Here is an 18494-nt window from a genome sequence, read left to right on the forward strand (position 1 = left end):
ATCCATCCATATCAGCCTCCCAAAGTGCTGGGATTAAGGTGTGAGCCACCATGCCCCGCCTGCTTTTCTTTTTATATGGCATGTATCTCTTCCAATAATTCCCCGAATGGATTATTTTGACCTCCTACAGCAGTTTGTCTCTCCTTCCTTCTGTTTCTTTGCTTAACACTATCTTCTCATTTCTTTCTATTCTCCATTTTGCCTTTTCCTTTTTTGCTCAAAACCTTTCTTTACTTCTTTATCCACATTACCTATAGGCACTTAAGAATCTACACATTGTTCCCTTCTCCATCCTTTAACTTCTACTGCAAACCATGAATTGCCTACCCGTCGTCACCCATCCTTTAACCTATCCTCACACACAGTTCGACTGCATTAAAAACAGCTATTTTTGTTTACATCCTGTCCCCAGGCAGACACACACACACACCCCTAAAATCAATTTCTCACAACTGAGTTATCAACATCTTTAAGAGAGCCAAGGGATATTTCTTCCTAGAATCAGATCTCACAGCCACCCAAGATATTTTTACATAGTTCAGGATGGTAGTGGAAAGTAAGTCTAATTGTCCATTTCTCGCCAACGCCTTGTAGGACGTGATCAGTTATTTAAACTTCCTGTGACTAAATTCCCCCTATTTCTGCGACAGATTAATGCCATTTGACAGCATATAATGTTAGCCAAGTTCTGGTAACACACAGAGGGAAAGCTTCATGTAAACATTAAGCGGAGTTATTACTCTCTGGAATCCAGTATGCAATTGGCACTCCTTAAGAATTACAATTATTATTTTTATATTCCTTTTAGAGTGTCTTAGGAACTTACAGGTCTTCAGAGAAAAAGCTGTGTGATTTTGGATGAGAGTCACAAGCTCATTTGCTCTCTAGTCCAAGTGAAACCTTTTATTAGAACTTTGGACTGGGAAGGTGGAAAGTTAATTCAAGATATAAAATAAACAAGTGATACCTTGAATCTATGCAGCCTCCCATTGCAAAAATCAGCAACTGCTCCCACGTAGCATTTAATCCTCAGTGCCTTCTTTTACTGGAAGTTGTTCTGATACAAATAAAGAAAAATTTAAAGAAAATGTACGATGGGTACAAATTCTAGGCTTCCTTTCTTATTCCCATTGTTAATATAACTCCATTTAGACAAGTTCCCTAGAAATCTTTCTTATTCAACTTCAAAACTGTGATTAATTATAGAACTGAAAAATATCTACCTTTCCCAGCCTCACTTCTTTACTCTCTTTGGAAACAAGTCTGTGTACCTTCTCAGACGTCCTCCACTGCTTCCTTCTTCTTTCCTCTCTAGGCCAGGATCCCATCTGTCCTGGGTGCCCCTCTACCCCTAATGGTCTGAGGTCCAGCTTCCTGAGAGGCCACTGAGAGGGTGGGTGATACAACCCTGAGCCCCCATGGAGCACTTTACCAATGAGAAACAGCAGCAGGGGTAGAGTGGGAGAGAGGCGGATTCCTGTTTCCTTCTTTCTCCCGCTATGCTGAGGCCAGATTCCTCCCGTAAATTACCTGGAAGAGCCCTACATGCTGAGTGACCTGCTTGATCTTTCATGGCTTATTTTGAAATGGTAGCCAGCAGAAAAAAAAGAAAAGGAAATAAATTCATGTATCTCATTGTCTCTCCCTATGCCCCACACACACTTACCCTGGGATTTCACCTCCCAGATGAAGTTTTAGCACCAGGGTCCTTGCCTCCGACTCTGCTTTCTAAAGGACCAAAGCTAAGATGTTTATTTTCCCTAGACCAGCATTTTTCAAGGCGTGATCTGCAGACCGCCTGCATCAGAATCCTCTGGGGTACCTGCTAAAAAGGCAGATTTCCAAGTCTACTTTAGAGATTCAGATTCAGTAGGCTTGTGGTGAATCCTAGGAATCTGCATTAACAATCTCCAAAGTTGACTCCTAAACACTATAAAACATGAGAACCCCTCGTCCAGGTTCCTCCAGTATCCCCCAAGCCCTGCAAATAGGACTTTGTGGTTGCCCAGACTAGAACTGCAGCACGTGCCCCTTTATCTCTCATTCTTGCCGGGTCCTGCTGATTTTACCAATGCAGTATCACCAGCTTCTACATCTGCTCTCTGTTCTCCAATCCCACTGTCCTCATTTGGGCTTATCTCCTATTACCTGGACTATTATCAAAACTTCCTGAATAGGCTCCCCAGTTACCTTCCAAAACATCACAAAAATCAGGGATAAGATTGCAAATTTCCTAGAGCATCTAGAAAAGTACAGTATAAGAAGTGGGTATGCAAGATATCAGAGAGATATATGAAGTCCCTGAGGTGATGTGCCTTCAGCTGGATACAGTCAGGCCTGTGCTAGATTTGTGATCCTGCCCATTTGCTGTATTCAGGTCTTACGTCATCGCTACACTTGCTTTACTGATCATGACAATATGTATGGTCAACTCCATGTGAAGAGAAGTCCGCTCATCTATATCTGTGCAATCCTATATCTAATGGGGCACACTGCACACAATGGGTGCTTTACATGGGCTACTGACAGTCAAGATAACAGGGATATAAAATTCACTTTCTTTTTTTTCCTCCCTTTCAACCATCCCAGACCCATATTACTCAATCTCCCTTCCAAACTTGATAAACACTTCTAACATAGCTTGAAAACTCTCCTAGGCTCCTTTCTGCATGACTTTGGCCAAAATCCATTTAGGTGCACCTGTGTTCTGTTTATTTCCTTCTTCACTGTCTATTCTTTCTGACACGAGAAACTGAATGTTCTTCCTTGTTATGAGGACACAAATTATATTGCTTAACTGTGATAATTATACCTAACATTTCTTAAGCATTTACCATGATCTAAGCCCTTTCCAGGCATTTCTTCATGTAGTTCTTTTTTTTAAGACAGGGTCTCACTGTTGCCCAGGCTGCAGTACAGTGGTGTGATCATGGCTCACTGCAGCCTCAACCTCCTGAACTCAGATGATTATCTCACCTGAGCCTCCCAAGTAGCTGGGATCACAGGCACATGCCACTGTGCCAGGTGAATTTTTTTAGTTTTTGTAGAGACAAGGTCTTTTATGTGGCCCAGGCTAGTCTCGAACTCCTGGGCTCAAGCCATCCTCCTGTTTCAGCCTCCCAAAGTGCTGGGATTATAGGTGTGAGTCACTGCACCTGGCCTCATTTAGTCCTTTTGACAGCCCTAGCAGGTAGGTACTTGTATTGGCCCATTCTCATGCCCAAGACTGGGTAATTTATAAAAGAGGTTTAATTGACTAACAGTTCTGCATGACTGGGGAAGCCTCAGGAAACTTACAATCATGTTGGAAGAGGAAGCCAACACGTCCTTCTTCACATGGTGGCAGGAAGGAAAAGTGCCCAGCAAAGGAGGAAAAGCCCCTTACAAAACCATCAGATCTCATGAGAACTCACTATCACAAGAAAGGCACAGGGGTAACTGCCCCATGATTCAATTACCTCCCACTGGGTCCCTCCCATGACATGTGGGGATTATGGGAACTACAATTCAAGATGAGATTTGGGTGGGGACACAGCCAAATCATATCAGTACTATTTTTATCCACCTTTACAGATAAGGAAACTGAGACTTGGAGAAATTATAACTAGCCTCCAGAAAGTCCTGGAGGTTGTCTGATTACAAGGTCTAGGATTATAACCATTCTGGCACCTTCTTTTCCCACTGCCTGATGAAACAGTGATTTTCCACAGTGTAGCTACCAGATATGAACTTCTCAAGCTGAACAATTGTCCATAATCCACATTCATGGCTGACGGAACTCACCCCACAATGAAAGCAGGTTACTGGCCTCACAGTCCTGGTCCTCTGCCCACTCTCAACCAACCTTCTGGTTTTTGCAGATCTACTCTGCCGTCCCACTTGCCACATGGTTCCGTCATTTCATTTGACAGAATGACATTTCATTTCTAGATAACATATGCAGTCTTCATGTTTGACATGTCTTGCAAGTATTCATGCCACATCAAGCCAGGAGCTCATTTCCCTCCCAATATTTCTTCCACAAACATCCTCCAATTCCATCTACCCCAAAGCCCTGCTTCACACTCTCATCCTGGCATCTAAACCACAACAGAAATACGCCTCACAGCATCCCAGTGACTCAGAATCCCCACGACAGAATCCTATGTGGCCACTTGACAGTTTTCTTCTTTGAAATCCCCTTCTTAATTAGCCCTCAAATCTCCCAGTGAACAGTTCTCTCTTCTCAGTAACTCTGTGGGGACTCCATATGTTTTTCTGTATGCTTCTTTGTCCTTCTGAGCCTTTAAAACTAACCAAGATTTGAGCTGAAGTGTGAGGTTAATTAACTGGCTTTGGCATGCCACTTGATCCATCAAGACATAGGCCTATCCCCCTATTTTTAACAGGCCTGAGTCATCCCATGATGGTATGCTCTTCCTAGATCCTTAGGTGATGGTAACTGCCCTCCACCCCAAGCGTGATTTAACCTTTAAGCTTGGCTTTCCAGCTATCTTGGTCTCCCCAAGCCTGCACACCTGGAACCATTCACAAAGTGGTAGTTGAAATTTCCACTAATTCAAATGGAATGCTAGGGATGGAGGCCATTGGGAGGCCCTCAGCTTATCTCAAGTCACAGGGCAAGGAGCAGTTCTAATCTAAGAACATGTGTCAACAAACCTAAAGAGTGCCCACTGGGGGCAGAGCCCTGAACTAGATGAATTGGAGCAGCCCCACTATGTATATGGTTGCCCTGAGGCATGTACAGACATCATGGACAATGCTGTGGACTGAGTCATGTCTCCCCAAAATCCACATGTTGAAGTCCTAACCCCTAAAATGACTATTAGTTGACAGGGTCTTTAAGAGGTAACTGAAGTTAAATGAAACCATAAGGATGAGGTCCTAATTCAATAGGACTGGTGTCTTTATAAAAAAAAAGAGAGAGAGAGATTGAACTCTCTTTCTCCACCATGTGAGGACACAGCAAGAAGGTGGCTGTCTGCAAGCCAGGAAGAGAGCCCTCACCAGAAACTGACCATGCTGGACTTCCCAGGCTTCAGAACCATGAGAAATAAAGTTCTATTCTTTTAGCCACACAACTTAATAATGTTTTGTTATGGCAGCCTGAGGTGACTAACACAGCAAACTCTTACAGCCACATCTAGTCAACATGGCTGATGGGAAAAATCAGGAATTCAGAGACATTACTTTCCTAATATGCCTAGCCACTCTACCTGGAAAGTAGCAAGCAAACTGGAGAGAAACACATGTGAAAATGATTCCATCCACCAATTAGCATTTATGGAATATTGTGTACCATTATAAATTCTTTTTGAACAAAATATATTCATTTTTGTTTATAAATGCATGGAAGAAAGATCTAGAAAGGTATACCCTAAATGAATAAAGTCTGATGGAGTAGAGAGTGGTGACAACAACAGTGGCCTGTCTGGAACAGCCACTGCCATGACACTGGCTGCAGTGAGGGAGATGCAGCCAGGGCTGTGCACTTCACAGAGTCGGTGGAAGCCAGGAACAGGCAGGAGCTCCAACCCCTTCCGAGTTGGAGGGATGGGAGCCCCACCCTCCCAGGTGCAGCTGCAGCCACCCAGCCACAGCTGTGGACCTGGGCATCTCTGCACTCTTGGGGGCCTCGGAAGGCTCCTTTCCCCTGCAGGCTCAGAAGTGCCTACTCCCGCTGCCTGGCCTCTCCTCACTCCCAGCCTCTGCACCAATTTCAGAGTGAAGCTGAAGCCAAGCCCAGGCACTGTCACAACCCAGCACATTTGGGGTAGTGCTGGCACGCCAGCCCTCTGTTGCTGCAGCCCCCTCTGGACTTTGGGTGCCGATGAGCACAGGAGGGACGCTGAGTGGGTTGTGAGGGCTGCTTGGCGAGGGCCTACAGGCACCCCTCAGCATGAACAGCCTGGGCATCATGGATGGCAGCAGGGGGCAGACAGGTTCCCAGCCAAAAAAAGGTGGGTCCCCAGTGAAACCCCACCTTCAGGCCAGGGATGGCCTGGGGGCCAGGCTGCCGGTTCTGCAGACTGGAGTGAGAACTTATGGTGCGTTTTTTTTGTTTGTTTGTTTTTGTTTTTTTTTTTGAGATGGAGTCTCACTCTGTCACCCAGGCTGGAGTGCAGTGGTGTGATCTTGGCTCACTGCAAGCTCTGCCTCCTGGGTTTTCATGCCATTCTCCTGTCTCAGCTTCCCAAGTAGCTGGGACTACAGGCACCTGCCACCACGTCCCACACATTTTTTTTTTTTTTTTTTTTTTTTGGTATTTTTAGTAGAGACGGGCTTTCACCATGTTAGCCGGGATGGTCTTGATCTCCTGACCTCACGATCTACCCGCCTCAACCTCCCAAAGTGCTGGGATTACAAGCATGAGCCACCATGCCCAGCCTCTTACGGTGCTTTTTCCAGGCCTGCTCATGGCTACCCAAGGACCAATCAGCATGCACCTCTTCCCTTCTGAAGCCCATAAAAACCCCAAACTCAGCCAGACTTTGACAGAAGTCAGGAGGACCTGTCTGCGGAGAGGAGCTACCCACTGTGGGTCTCCTGTCAGCAGACAGCTGAATGAACTTGTCAGGACGTCCCCCAACCTGCAGAGAGGAGCTACCCACTACAGGTCTCCTCTCCACTGAGAGCTGTACACTTGTCACAATGACCTGCCTATGGATGGAAGCTTCCCATTTCAGGTCTCCTGAGAACTGTTCTGCTGCCCAGTGAAGCTCCTCTCTGCCATGCTCACCCTCCAGTTGTACATGTACCTCACTCTTCCTAGATATGGGACAAGAACTCAGGACCTGCCAAATAACAGGACTAAAAGAGTTGTAACACAAATAGGGCTGGAACATGCCCCCTGCTCACCACATTGCAGATGACAAGAAGGAGAAAAGACCTGCAGCCCTTTGGGGACCCCAGACTTAGCGTTTCCTGAGCCAGGACTGTGACACCCTCTTTAGGGTTCTGTGGTTCCTGGTGTTTACAAGCTTCTGGGTGCCACCATGTTCCCCTCATCAAGATGCAGGTGCCCATAGCAGAAGCTGCATGCAGTACATCTGGTCCAGCCACAGCCTCACACACCGCCAACACCTGTATTGCTGCCTGGAGGTGCCTGCCCTGCCACAGCAGCCAGTGTGCCTGGCTGTGCACAGTGGCCAGACCCCACACTTGCTCATCCACACACCTCTCACTGCTCTGCACCTGGCTCACCCTTGACAGGTGTGGGATCCAGCCCATTATTGTGAGCCAAGCGCAGCCTGCCAGGCAGAGTAGGCAGAATGAATCCAGTGGGTACAAGTAATACTCAGGCAGATGGCACCAATGGCCACAGAGGTTTCTGCCTGGCGAAGAGACCCCCCAAGGATTCCTATGACAGTGGAAAGGGGAAGGGATGAAAAAAAACAAGGAGGCTGATGAAAAAGGGCCTTTTACTGATGTAAAATTATTTTAATACATTCACCTGTATAGGGGAAACCACACACTTCTGCAAATACTTGCCGAATCAGGAAGAAAGGCAGCATGCAAGGCATTGTGGGCCTGCTTTCCTGTTTGACGGGTGTATTAGTCCATTCTTGCACTGCTATAAAGAACTACCTGAGACTTGGTAATTTATAAAGAAAAGAGGTTCAACTGACTCACAGTTCTTCGGGCTGTATGAGAAGCATGTCTAGGGAGGCCTCTGGACACTTAAAATCATGGCAGAAAGTGGAGAAGCAGGCACACCTTACATGATTGGAGAAGGAGGAAGAAGGTGAAGGGGGAGGTGCTACACACTTTTAAATAACCAGATCTCATGAGAACTTACTATCCTGAGAACAGCAAGGGGGAAATCTACCCCAATGATCCAACCACCTCCCATCAAACCCCTCCTCCAACACCGGGGATTACAATTGGACAAGATTTGGGCAGGGATATAAATCCAAACCACATCAGCAGGTGATCCTACTCCCCAGACTTTTTCTCTGGGACACGGGATTGTAACCACTTTCAAGGTGCTAAGAGGTGTCTATCCTATTAATGACTATATCCCCAGTACCTAGCATGGTACCTGGCACATAGTAAATACTCAAACATTGGGTTGCTTGCATACATGAATACATGAATGAATGAATAAATTAATGGGCGATGGAGCAGAACCAAATAATAAAGTTCTTTGGGAAGGTCTAACCTGGCCAGGAGAGTTAATTAAAGCCTCAGGACACAAATCTGCGTGACTTTGTGGAAGAAGGCATGAGTGTGGGGCAAGTGGGGAATCTGTATGACTTCAAGGTTTAAATGATTCAAGGGACTTTAGGTGGTACATGGTCCAAGAAAAGGGCCAGAGGGACTGGGGTTCTAGAAGTAGAGCCTAAGATTCCAGCACTGAAAGAGACACTAATGTCTTTAACAAGAATATATGCTCCCCTGTGCTATAAGACAACCAAGAACTGCACGAGTTCTCATGTACTTCTCATGCAGACCTGCCTACCTAAAACATGAAGGGGTCTTGATAGAAATGACTTTCTTCATGTCATATTGAGACTCAGCATAGCATGAAGGTTAAGAACACAGGTTCTGACCCTAGACTACCAGGATTCAAATCCTGGCTTCATCACTTAGTAGAGATAGTTAACTTCCCAATGCTCCAGTGTCTCTACTTGTAAAATGAGGAGGGTCAGAGTACCTGGTTTATAGAAGAAACTCAGAATGGTGCCTGGTCCTAGGAAAGAAGGGAGAAGTAATGAAATCTCAGTTGATCAGAAGACAGCCAAGTGAAATCATGTGACTTTACTTATGCAGAACTCATCATTCAAACTTATAGAAACAAAATAACTTGCATTAAAACCTACATCGTTTTTTGAGACAGCATCTTGCTCTGTTGCCCAGGCTAGAGTACAGTGGCATGATCACTGCACTCAACCTCCCAGGCTCAATCATCCTCCCACCTCAGCCTCCCAAGTAGCTGGGACTACAGGCATGTGCCACCACACTTGACTAATTTTTGTATTTTTTAGAGAGACAGGGTTTCACTATGTTGCTTAGGATTGTCCTGAACTCCTGGGCTCAAGCAATCCTCCCAGCTTGGCCTCCCAAAGTGCTGGGATTACAGTTGTGAGCCACCACTCCCACCTAAAATCTACATTTGATGTATCATTGCAATGATCTTTAGATGTGTCTATGTGACTAAATACATGGGCAGCAATCTTTTTGCGACACACACCTTCTCCTAGTTATTCAATCAAACCCTAACCTAGGTGCTGCTGTGAAGGCATTCTATAGATGTGATTAAAGGCCCTAATCAGTTGACTCTAATCTAGGGAGATTATATTCGATGGGCCAAACTCAATCAGGTGAGCCATGAAAAGGGACTAAGCTTTTCCTGGTAAAAGAGATTCCAACAGCAGGTGGATCCACAATTGTTTTTCCTTCACCAGATGTTCCCTATTTGGCTGCCTGTGGACAAGCTTCAGCAATGCCTATGTGATTCTTCCTTCCTGATAGTACACCCTGTGGGTTTCAGGCTTACTTAGCCAAGCCGCACAATTATGTAAGCCAATTCCTTGTCATATATTTATTAAAATATGTATCTCCTACTGGTGTTGCTCCTCTGCTTGACTTCTAACTGATACATTTCTCAGAAGTGTTAACTTGAGGGTGCAATGAACCACTTCCCCTTTTCCAAATCAAGCATATTCAGGATCAAGGGGCTGAATATGAGCACCAGTACACAGTCAATTCTCATAACTCGCGGTAGTTCCATAAAGTCACTGCAAACACTGCATTGGCAAATACTAAACCATTGCTCCCAAGGGAAATACAGAGGGCGGTTTCTTAAAGCCTCTAGCCAAACTGATCAACATTTTTTGTCCACTGATCAATACATCAATGTGCTTTATGTACATTTCTGTTTAAAGACAACTCACTTAATACATATTTTTGATTCAATAACACTGAACTCAGCCAGCAGCACTAAAACTCAAGCCTAAACAAAGCTTATCTAACACAAGTATTTTCTTTGCAAGGCACATCACAGCCTTCTGGAGCTTGGGAACACTAGACAGCACGATGCCTGGAGGCCATTTAAACAGCAAAATCAAGGCCAGGAGTGGTGGTATGCACCTGTAGTCCCAGAACTGTGGGAGGCCAAGGCAGGAGGATTGTTGAGGCCAGGAGTTCAAGGTTACAGTGAGCTATGATCACACCACTGCATTTCACATCAGCCTGGGCAAAAAGGGGAGATCCTGTCTCTTAAAAATTTTTGAAAAATAAAAAATGAACAACAAAATCACTAACAAAAGCACAAAAATGTGAAAAACACAGCACACACAGAACACTAAGAGGACACTTGACCACAGTATGAGGGCTGAACAGTGAAGGCAGAGTGTCACGTTGTTTCAACTCAGCTGGCACCACATGCACTGAGTGACTCAAATTTTGTTCTGCTCCCATGATGTCCACAAAAGCACTACAAATATTGATTCTTGGAGTTACAAGTAAATGTTAGCAAGTAGGTGAATGTGCAAATATGGCTTCTGTGAATAAAGAGGATCAGCTTTTTGTTTGTTTTTTTGTGTTTTTTTGTTTGTTTGTTTTTGAGATGGAGTCTTGCTCTGTCACCCAGGCTGGAGTGCAGTGGCGCGATCTCGGCTCACTGCAAGCTCCACCTCCCTCTCAGGTTCACGCCATTCCCCTGCCTCAGCATCCCGAGTAGCTGGGACTACAGGCGCCCGCCACCATGCCCAGCTAACTTTTCGTATTTTTAGTAGAGACGGTGTTTCACTCTGTTGGCCAGGCTGGTCTTGAACTCATGACCTTAGGTGATCCACACGCCTCGGCCTCCCAAAGTGCTGGGATTACAGGCGTGAGCCACCATGCCCAGCTGATCAGCTGTATCTTTTACTCTTTCCCCTTTAAAAAAGGTTTTTCATCTCTTCCATCCCAAGCATTAATTTCTCCAGTTTGAATCCACCCTCATCCACCTCCTTTTCTATTTTGTCCTCATCTTTGGCATAAGTGACACTGGACCTTCTCTGTTTCCTGCTCTTCATCTCTGCAGGAGAACAGCAAAAAGATGACCAGATCTGAGGCTGTGCCATGTTCAAGGCAAGAGGGCCTGGGTGAAGGCAACAGCAGAGAAGATAGAGAGGGAAACCCAGAAAGGGTCGACGCTTTCTTGGTAAATGGTGAGGGCTGAGGGTTTAGGAAGGAGGAGTTGAAGGTGACTATAGTTTCTAATTTCATAAATCCAGCAAATGCTGAGGAGCTGTGCTTGTGATGAAGAATACGAGAGATGGCAGTCTCTGAGGAAAGGCAATGAGTTCTATTTGGGATGCATTAAGTTTGAAGTGCCCACAATATCCGGATGGTATATGTATCAATCAGTGCACTCGGTTGTAGAGAAACGAAAGCAACTCAGGCTAATTCAAACACAAGAGGAAATTGCTAGAGGATATCTGGCAATTCTTGTAATTTCCAGAACAGCCAGATAACCAAGGTTCCCCCCTTTCTAGCCAGGAGCAAACATCGAATTCATTCCAGACCTCAGCCAGTGAGGAGCCCCTTGTTGAGACCACCGGAAACTAACTCTAGCTCACAGCCCTGGCTTGGGCTCTGCTTCCAGAATCCTACCACTGTCATCCTCACCAGGAGAGATGTGTGTGGGCCCCGCTTCTAATCAGGATCAGAGCACGGGCTTCTGACAGGTGGGGCCTGAGCCACATGCCTGCGTTCTCGCGGCCAGCGTGGGAAGGATTACTCTGGAGTGGGAAGTGCGTTCGGCCCCATAAGGCGGAAGATTCCCAACACAGAGAAATGATGTTCAGATGTTGGGTCATCAGAAAGACTAACGAACGTCCACCACTTGTATTCAGAAGGCTTAGAAACAGGAGCAGTAATAACAGCTTGCACTTTTTTTTTTTTTTTTTTTTTTTTTGAGACAGAGTCTCGCTCTGTCGCCCAGGCTGGAGTGCAGTGGCGCAATCTCGGCTCACTGCAAGCTCCGCCTCCCGGGTTTACACCAATCTCCTGTCTCAGCCTCCTGAGTAGCTGGGACTACAGGCGCCCACCGCCTCGCCCGGCTAGTTTTTTGTATTTTTTAGTAGAGACGGGGTTTCACCGTGTTAGCCAGGATGGTCTCGATCTCCTGACCTCGTGATCCGCCCGTCTCGGCCTCCCAAAGTGCTGGGATTACAGGCTTCAGCCACCGCGCCCGGCCCAGCTTGCACTTTTAAGTGCTTACTGTGTGTCAGGCACTATACAAACTACTCAACATGCATTTAGAGTTTAAATTATACAAAATATGAAATGGGTACAGGGAAGCGATCCAGGCAGAGAGGGCAATTTACTGTGCTGGTCAACTACCCCAGTTTTTCCAGTTCTGAGGGGTTTCCCAGCAAGCAGGACTTTCAGAACCCAAACAGAAGATCAGATGGAGAAGATCTTAGGGAGAAAGGATAGCTGGTCAGCCGGTCTCATCAGAAAATCCTGGGTCCAAATTCTAGCTTGTCCACCTGAGCCAAGTAACCTATTTGAATCTCGGTTTTCTCCATTATAAACTAGGAATAACAAAAGTACCTCCCTCATAGAGTTGCTGTGGAAGATTACAGATATGTGTGATGTACAGAGCCCATCATCAGGTATGGCTTTTTTTGTTTGTTTGTTTTTTGTTTTTGAGACAGAGTTTGGCTCTTGTTGCCCAGGCTGGAGTGCAATGGTGCCATCTTGACTCACTGCAACCTCTGCCTCCTGGGTTCAAGTGCTTCTCCTGCCTCAGTCTCCTGCGTAGTTTGGATTAGAGGCATCTGCCACCACACCCTGCTAATTTTTTGTATTTTTAGTAGAGACGGGGTTTCACCATGTTGGCCAGGCTGGTCTTCAACTCCTGACCTCAGATGATCCCGCACCTTGGCCCCCCAAATTGCTGGGATTACAGGCGTGAGCCACTGTGCCCAGCCCAGGTATGAATTAAGAGCACAAAAATGTTAGAGATTATTCTTAATGCCAGAAAACCTGAGTCTGCCCATGTCATAATAAATAGTACAACCAAGATTTCAATCTAGGACTGAACAACTAAAAAGTATACTTTAAATCCCTAAGGATCCCCATTCACATGGTAGTTGAAGCTACAGGAGAATGGAGGAATGGTGAGAAACCGGGATTATTACTACTTGATATCCTTAAGGTGGACGAAAGCAACAAAGAACAGATAAAGAGATCGCAGATGGAAGAGATATCATGAAAGTGGGGTGATAGAAAAGATATCATAAAAGTGGCCGGTTGCAGTGGCTCACACCGGTAACCCCAGTACTTTGGGAGGCCAAGGCAGGGAGATCACCTGAGGTCAGGATTTCGAGACCAGCCTGGCCAACATGGTGAAACCCTGTCTCTATTAAAAAACACAAAAATTAGTGATGCATGGTGGCGTACACCTATAGCAGCTAATTGGGAGGCTGAGTCAGGAGAATTGCTTAACCCGGGAGGCGAAGGTTGCATTGAGTGGAGATTGTGCCCTTGCACTCCAGCCTGGGTGACAGAACCAGACTGTCTCAAAAAAAAAGTGGAGTAACTGCAAAAAGCTGGGGTGGCCAATCAGCTCCACTGTGGCAGAGAAGCCAGTAGGTTAGGAACACATACCACTTTTGTAATCAGAAGAGGACAAAAAGTTAAAAAAAAAAAAAAAAAAAAGTAAGGAATGTTAGCTTTCAGCCATAATGGAATAACAGAGGGTGATTTATTCTCCTACCTTAAATAACTAGAAAAGACACGCAATTTATGAAACAATAGTTTTTAGACATTGGACAAGTTATTTATTTATTTATTTATTTTTTTGAGACGGAGTCTGGCTCTGTCGCCCAGGCTGGAGTGCAGTGGTGTGATCTCGGCTCACTGCAAGCTCCGCCTCCTGGGTTTACGCTATTCTCCTGCCTCAGCCTCCCAAGTAGCTGGGATTACAGGCACCCGCCATCACCCCCGGCTAATTTTTTGTATTTTTAGTAGAGACGGGGTTTCACAGTGTTAGCTGTTAGCCAGGATGGTCTCAATCTCCTGACCTCGTGATCGGCCCACCTCAGTCTCCCAAAGTGCTGGGATTACAGGCATGAGCCACCGTGCCCGGCCAACACTGGACAAGTTTTTAGACAAAGCACAAAACAATGATCCCCTGAGAAAAGAAAACAAATTAGGTGAGCCCTGAGAGCACCCCAGCTCACTGTCTGGATAGAGTTTCCAGGCCACAGTGCAAAGAGGAATAAAGTAGGTGGAATAATTCCCAGAGCTCAGACATGGCCAAGGGTAGTTCATGTTCCAACCAATGAAAGGGGAAAGACCTTCTAATACATGGAGCAGGTTTTGCATGTTGGTCAGGCTGGTCTCAAACCCCTGACTCCAAGTGATCCACCTGCCTTGGCCTCCCAAAGTGCTGGGATTATAGGCGTGGGCCTCCAAGCTCGGCCAGGCAACCTTTTTCTTTTTTCTTTTTTCTTTTTTTTTTTTTTGAGACAGAGTCTGGCTCTGTCGCCCAGGCTGGAGTGCAGTGGCACGATCTTGGCTCACTGCAAGCTCCAGCTCCTGGGAGTAGCTGGAACTACAGGCACCCGCCACCACACCTGGCTAATTTTTTGTATTTTTAGTAGAGACAGGGTTTCACCATGTCAGCCAGGATGGTCTCGATCTCCTGACCTCATGATCCAACTGCCTCAGCCTCCCACAGTGCAGGGATTACAGGCCTGAGCCACCGCGCCCGGCCACCTTTTTCTTAAAGGACCAGATACAACATTTTTTAGGCTTGTGGTTCATAACAGCCACTGCTGCTACAGGAACCCAATTCTGCTGCTGAAGTATAAAAGCAGCACTAGACAATATGTAAACAAATGGGTGTGGCCATGTTCCAATAAGATTTTATTTACCAATACTGACAGCTTGCCTGTGGGCCATAGTTTGTCAACTCCAGACTTGGACTAAGTTCTGTTCTAGACTCAGCCTCACAAAGTTGAAAAGCAAGACTCAAAGGATCAGATTAATTCCAAGCAACACAGCTGATCCCGCAGCATCCCAGAACAAGGTCCAACAATGTTTATGGGAATGCAAAGCACCCCAGCACTCCACAATGTAGACTTCACAATATTTGGCATCCAATCAAAAGTTGACAGGCATGCACAAAGTAGGAAAACATAACCCCTACTGAGGAATAGACCCCGATATTCCGCAGATGACACAATTAGTATAAGAAAACATTAAAACAGCATTCTAACTATGTACGTTCAAGAAAACTAAAGGAAAGCATGAGCATGTTAAGGAGAGACATGGAAGGCAAAAAAAAGTTATGAATCAAACTTCCAGAGGTGAAAAATAGAATGTCTGAGATGTAAAATAAACTGGATGAGAAAATAAACTGGATGCAGAAAAAAAGGTTAATGAATTGAAACCATCTGTCAGTAAAAACACTGACAGAAGAAAAAAAACTAAAAACAATGAACAGCACATCCGTGAGCTGTGGGACAACATCAAGCAGGCTAATATAATTGGAGCACAAAAACCAGGACACGAATAGGGGGCATGAAATATATCTGAAGAAGTAACAGCCAAAATTTTTCCAAATTTGAGGAAAACTAGAAACCCACAGGTGCAAAAAGCTTAACAAATCTCAAACAGAAGAAACATAAAGAAGACTACACCAAGGCATATGATAATCACATTGTTTATAACTAGTGATAAAGAGAAAATTTTTAAAGTAGAGAAAAAAACAAAGGGAAATAAAGATTGACAGTAGACTCCTTGTCATAACCAATACAACTCGGAAGACACTGGTATCTTTAAAGTACTGAAAGGGAAAAAAAAAAAAAAAGTTAACCTAGACCCAGCAAAAATATTTTTCAAAACCAGAAGTTAAATAAAGGTATTTTAAACATAGGAAGAATTCATCACCAACAGACCACCACTATTAGAAATGTTAAAGGAAGTCTTTCAGGCAGAAGGCTAATGATACCAAATGGAAATGTGGATCTACACAAAGGAATGAAGAGTGCTAGAAACGAAAAATAGGTCAGGAAATACAAAATACCTTTTCTTCTCCCTTTTGAAAATCTTGGGTGGTGGCTCATGCCTGTAATCCCAACACTTCGGGAGGCCAAGGTGGGCGGATCATGAGGTCAAGAGATCAAGACCATCCTGGCCAACATGGTGAAACCCCATCTCTACTAAAAATACAAAAATTAGCCAGGTGTGGTGGCATGTGCCTGTAGTCCCAGCTATTCAAAAGGCTGAGAAAGGAGAATAGTTTGAACCTGGGAGGTGTAGGTTGAAGTGAGCTGAGATCACACCACTACACTCCAGCCTGGTGAGAGAGTGAGACTCCGTCTCAAAAAAAAAAAAAAAAAAACCTTGAGATTTGGTCGTTCAAAGGGAAAATAGCAACAATGTTTTGAGGGGTTTATAGCACATGTGGAAATAAAAATAAAATGAGTGACAAGAAGAGCACAAAGGCTAGGAAGAAGGGGTGGAAATATACTGTTGCAAGGTTCTTATGACAAACATTAAATGACTTATTAATTGAAGACAGACGGCACTAAGTTCAAGATGTACACTGTAAACCCCAAAAGAACCTCCAAAAAAAATAAAATGAGGTATAGCTAATTAAACCAATAAAGGGGATAAAATAGAATCATATTGACTATAAATGGGCATGAGGGATCTTTTTGGGGTGACAGAAACATTCTAAAACTGGATTGTTGTAATCGTCGCACAATTTTGTAAATTTACTGAAAATCATGAAATTTATAATTTAATGATTTATATATAAATCATTACATATTTATAATGATTTATATACAAATCATTTGGTTGGTGCAAAAGTAATTGTGGTTTTTGCCATTACTTTTTTAATCTTCACTGAGACCCCAGAACCAACTCCTCCTGCAAACTCTGGGAACTTCACAGTATCTCCTTCTCTCTCCCTCCCGTTTCATCAGTCTGTGTTTTCTGACTCCTTCCTCTAAACCTATACTAAAATGGCCCATCCTAAAAATAATCACCTTCCCTCAACTTTCCACTCTCCCTGTAGCTATCCATACCCTTCTTCTCCACAAAATGTCTTTTTTTTTAAATTTTTAAGTGAAAGCCAGTTTATTAGGAAAGTAAAGGAATAAAAAATGGCTACTCCATAGGCAGAGCAGCAACTTGGGCTACCGGACTAAGGATAGTTATATTTATTGATTATATGCTAAGCAAGGGGAAAATGTGCATGTGTGTATATATATGTATTTTAGAGACAGGGTCTCGCACTGTTTCCCAGGCTGCTGTGCAGTGGTGCAATCTTGGTTCACTGCAGCCTCAACCTCCTGGACTCAGGCAATCCTCCCACCTCAGCCTTCCAAGTAGCTAGGACCACAGGCACACATCAACATGCCTGGCTAATTTTTAAAAAATGTTTTTTGTAGAGACAGGGGTCTCACTATGTTGCCCAGGCTGGCCTTGAGCTCCTGGGCTCAAGCAATCCTCCCACTTCAGCTTCCCAAAGTGCTGGGATTACAAGTATGAGCCACTGCACCTGGCCAAATTGTATATTTAAGATGGAAGAATTTTATGGTATGTAAATTATTCCTCAATAAAGTTTCTAAGAAATAATATTAAAGCACTTAATCTAAAAGAATGCAGAAAAAGGCCAGGCGCAGTGGCTCACACCTGTAATCCCAGCACTTTGGGAGGCTGAGGCAGGCGAATCACAAGGTCAGGAGTTCGAGACCATCCTGGACAACATGGTGAAACCCTGTCTCTACTAAAAATACAAAAAACTAGCCAGGAGTCATGGCAGTCACCTGTAATCCCAGCTACTTGTGAGGCTGAAGCAGGAGAATCACTTGAACCTGGGAAGCAGAGGTTGCAGTGAGCCAAGATCGTGCCACTGTACTCCAGCCTTGCGTCTCAAAATAAATAAATAAATAAGTCAACTTAAAACATTAAAAAAAATTATAATAAAAAAATGAATGCAGAAAAAGAAAAAAGGAACAACAAAACACAGATGAGACAAATAGAAAACAAGTAGCAAGATGGCAGATTTAGATGCTTATATTAAAAAGTAGAGGGCTGGGTGCAGCGGCTCATGCCTGTAATCCCAGCACTTTGGGAGGCCAAGGCAGGTGGATCACTTGAGGTCAAGAGTCTGAGACCAGCCTGGCCAACCTGGCGAAATCCCGTCTCTACTAAAAATGCAAAAATTAGCCTGGTGTGGTGGTGTGTGCCTGTAATCCTAGCTACTCGGGAGGCTGATGCAAGAGAATCACTTGAACCTGGGAGTTACAGGTTGCAGTGAGCCAAGATCATAACACTGTACTCCAGCCTGGGTGACAGAGACTCTGTCTCAAAAAAAAAAAAAAGGAGGGAAGTGTAAACAATTTTGATTTTAAAAAATTAAAGGATTATTTCAAAACTTCTTATAAAGCTGCAGTAATCAGCTTTGTATATAGCACTACATATCCCTCTCAATGGCTAAAATGTAAAAGACTGACAATATTAAATGTTGGTGAGGA

The 18494-nt window shown here is 44.5% G+C and overlaps 1 long non-coding RNA gene across 2 annotated transcripts in view; it reads right to left on the reverse strand.

Moving 5' to 3' along the window:
• LOC103244713 (uncharacterized) overlaps window positions 1–18494 on the reverse strand; it is a 301134-nt gene that overhangs the window by 236585 nt on the left and 46055 nt on the right. For both annotated transcript variants that reach the window (XR_012090835.1, XR_012090834.1), the window contains exon 2: window positions 968–1057. This is a non-coding gene — a long non-coding RNA (uncharacterized lncRNA). The remainder of the gene's footprint in view (window positions 1–967; window positions 1058–18494) is intronic.

The sequence above is a fragment of the Chlorocebus sabaeus genome, chromosome 23 (assembly GCF_047675955.1).
Source record: "Chlorocebus sabaeus isolate Y175 chromosome 23, mChlSab1.0.hap1, whole genome shotgun sequence".
Classification (NCBI taxonomy): Eukaryota; Metazoa; Chordata; class Mammalia; order Primates; family Cercopithecidae; genus Chlorocebus; species Chlorocebus sabaeus.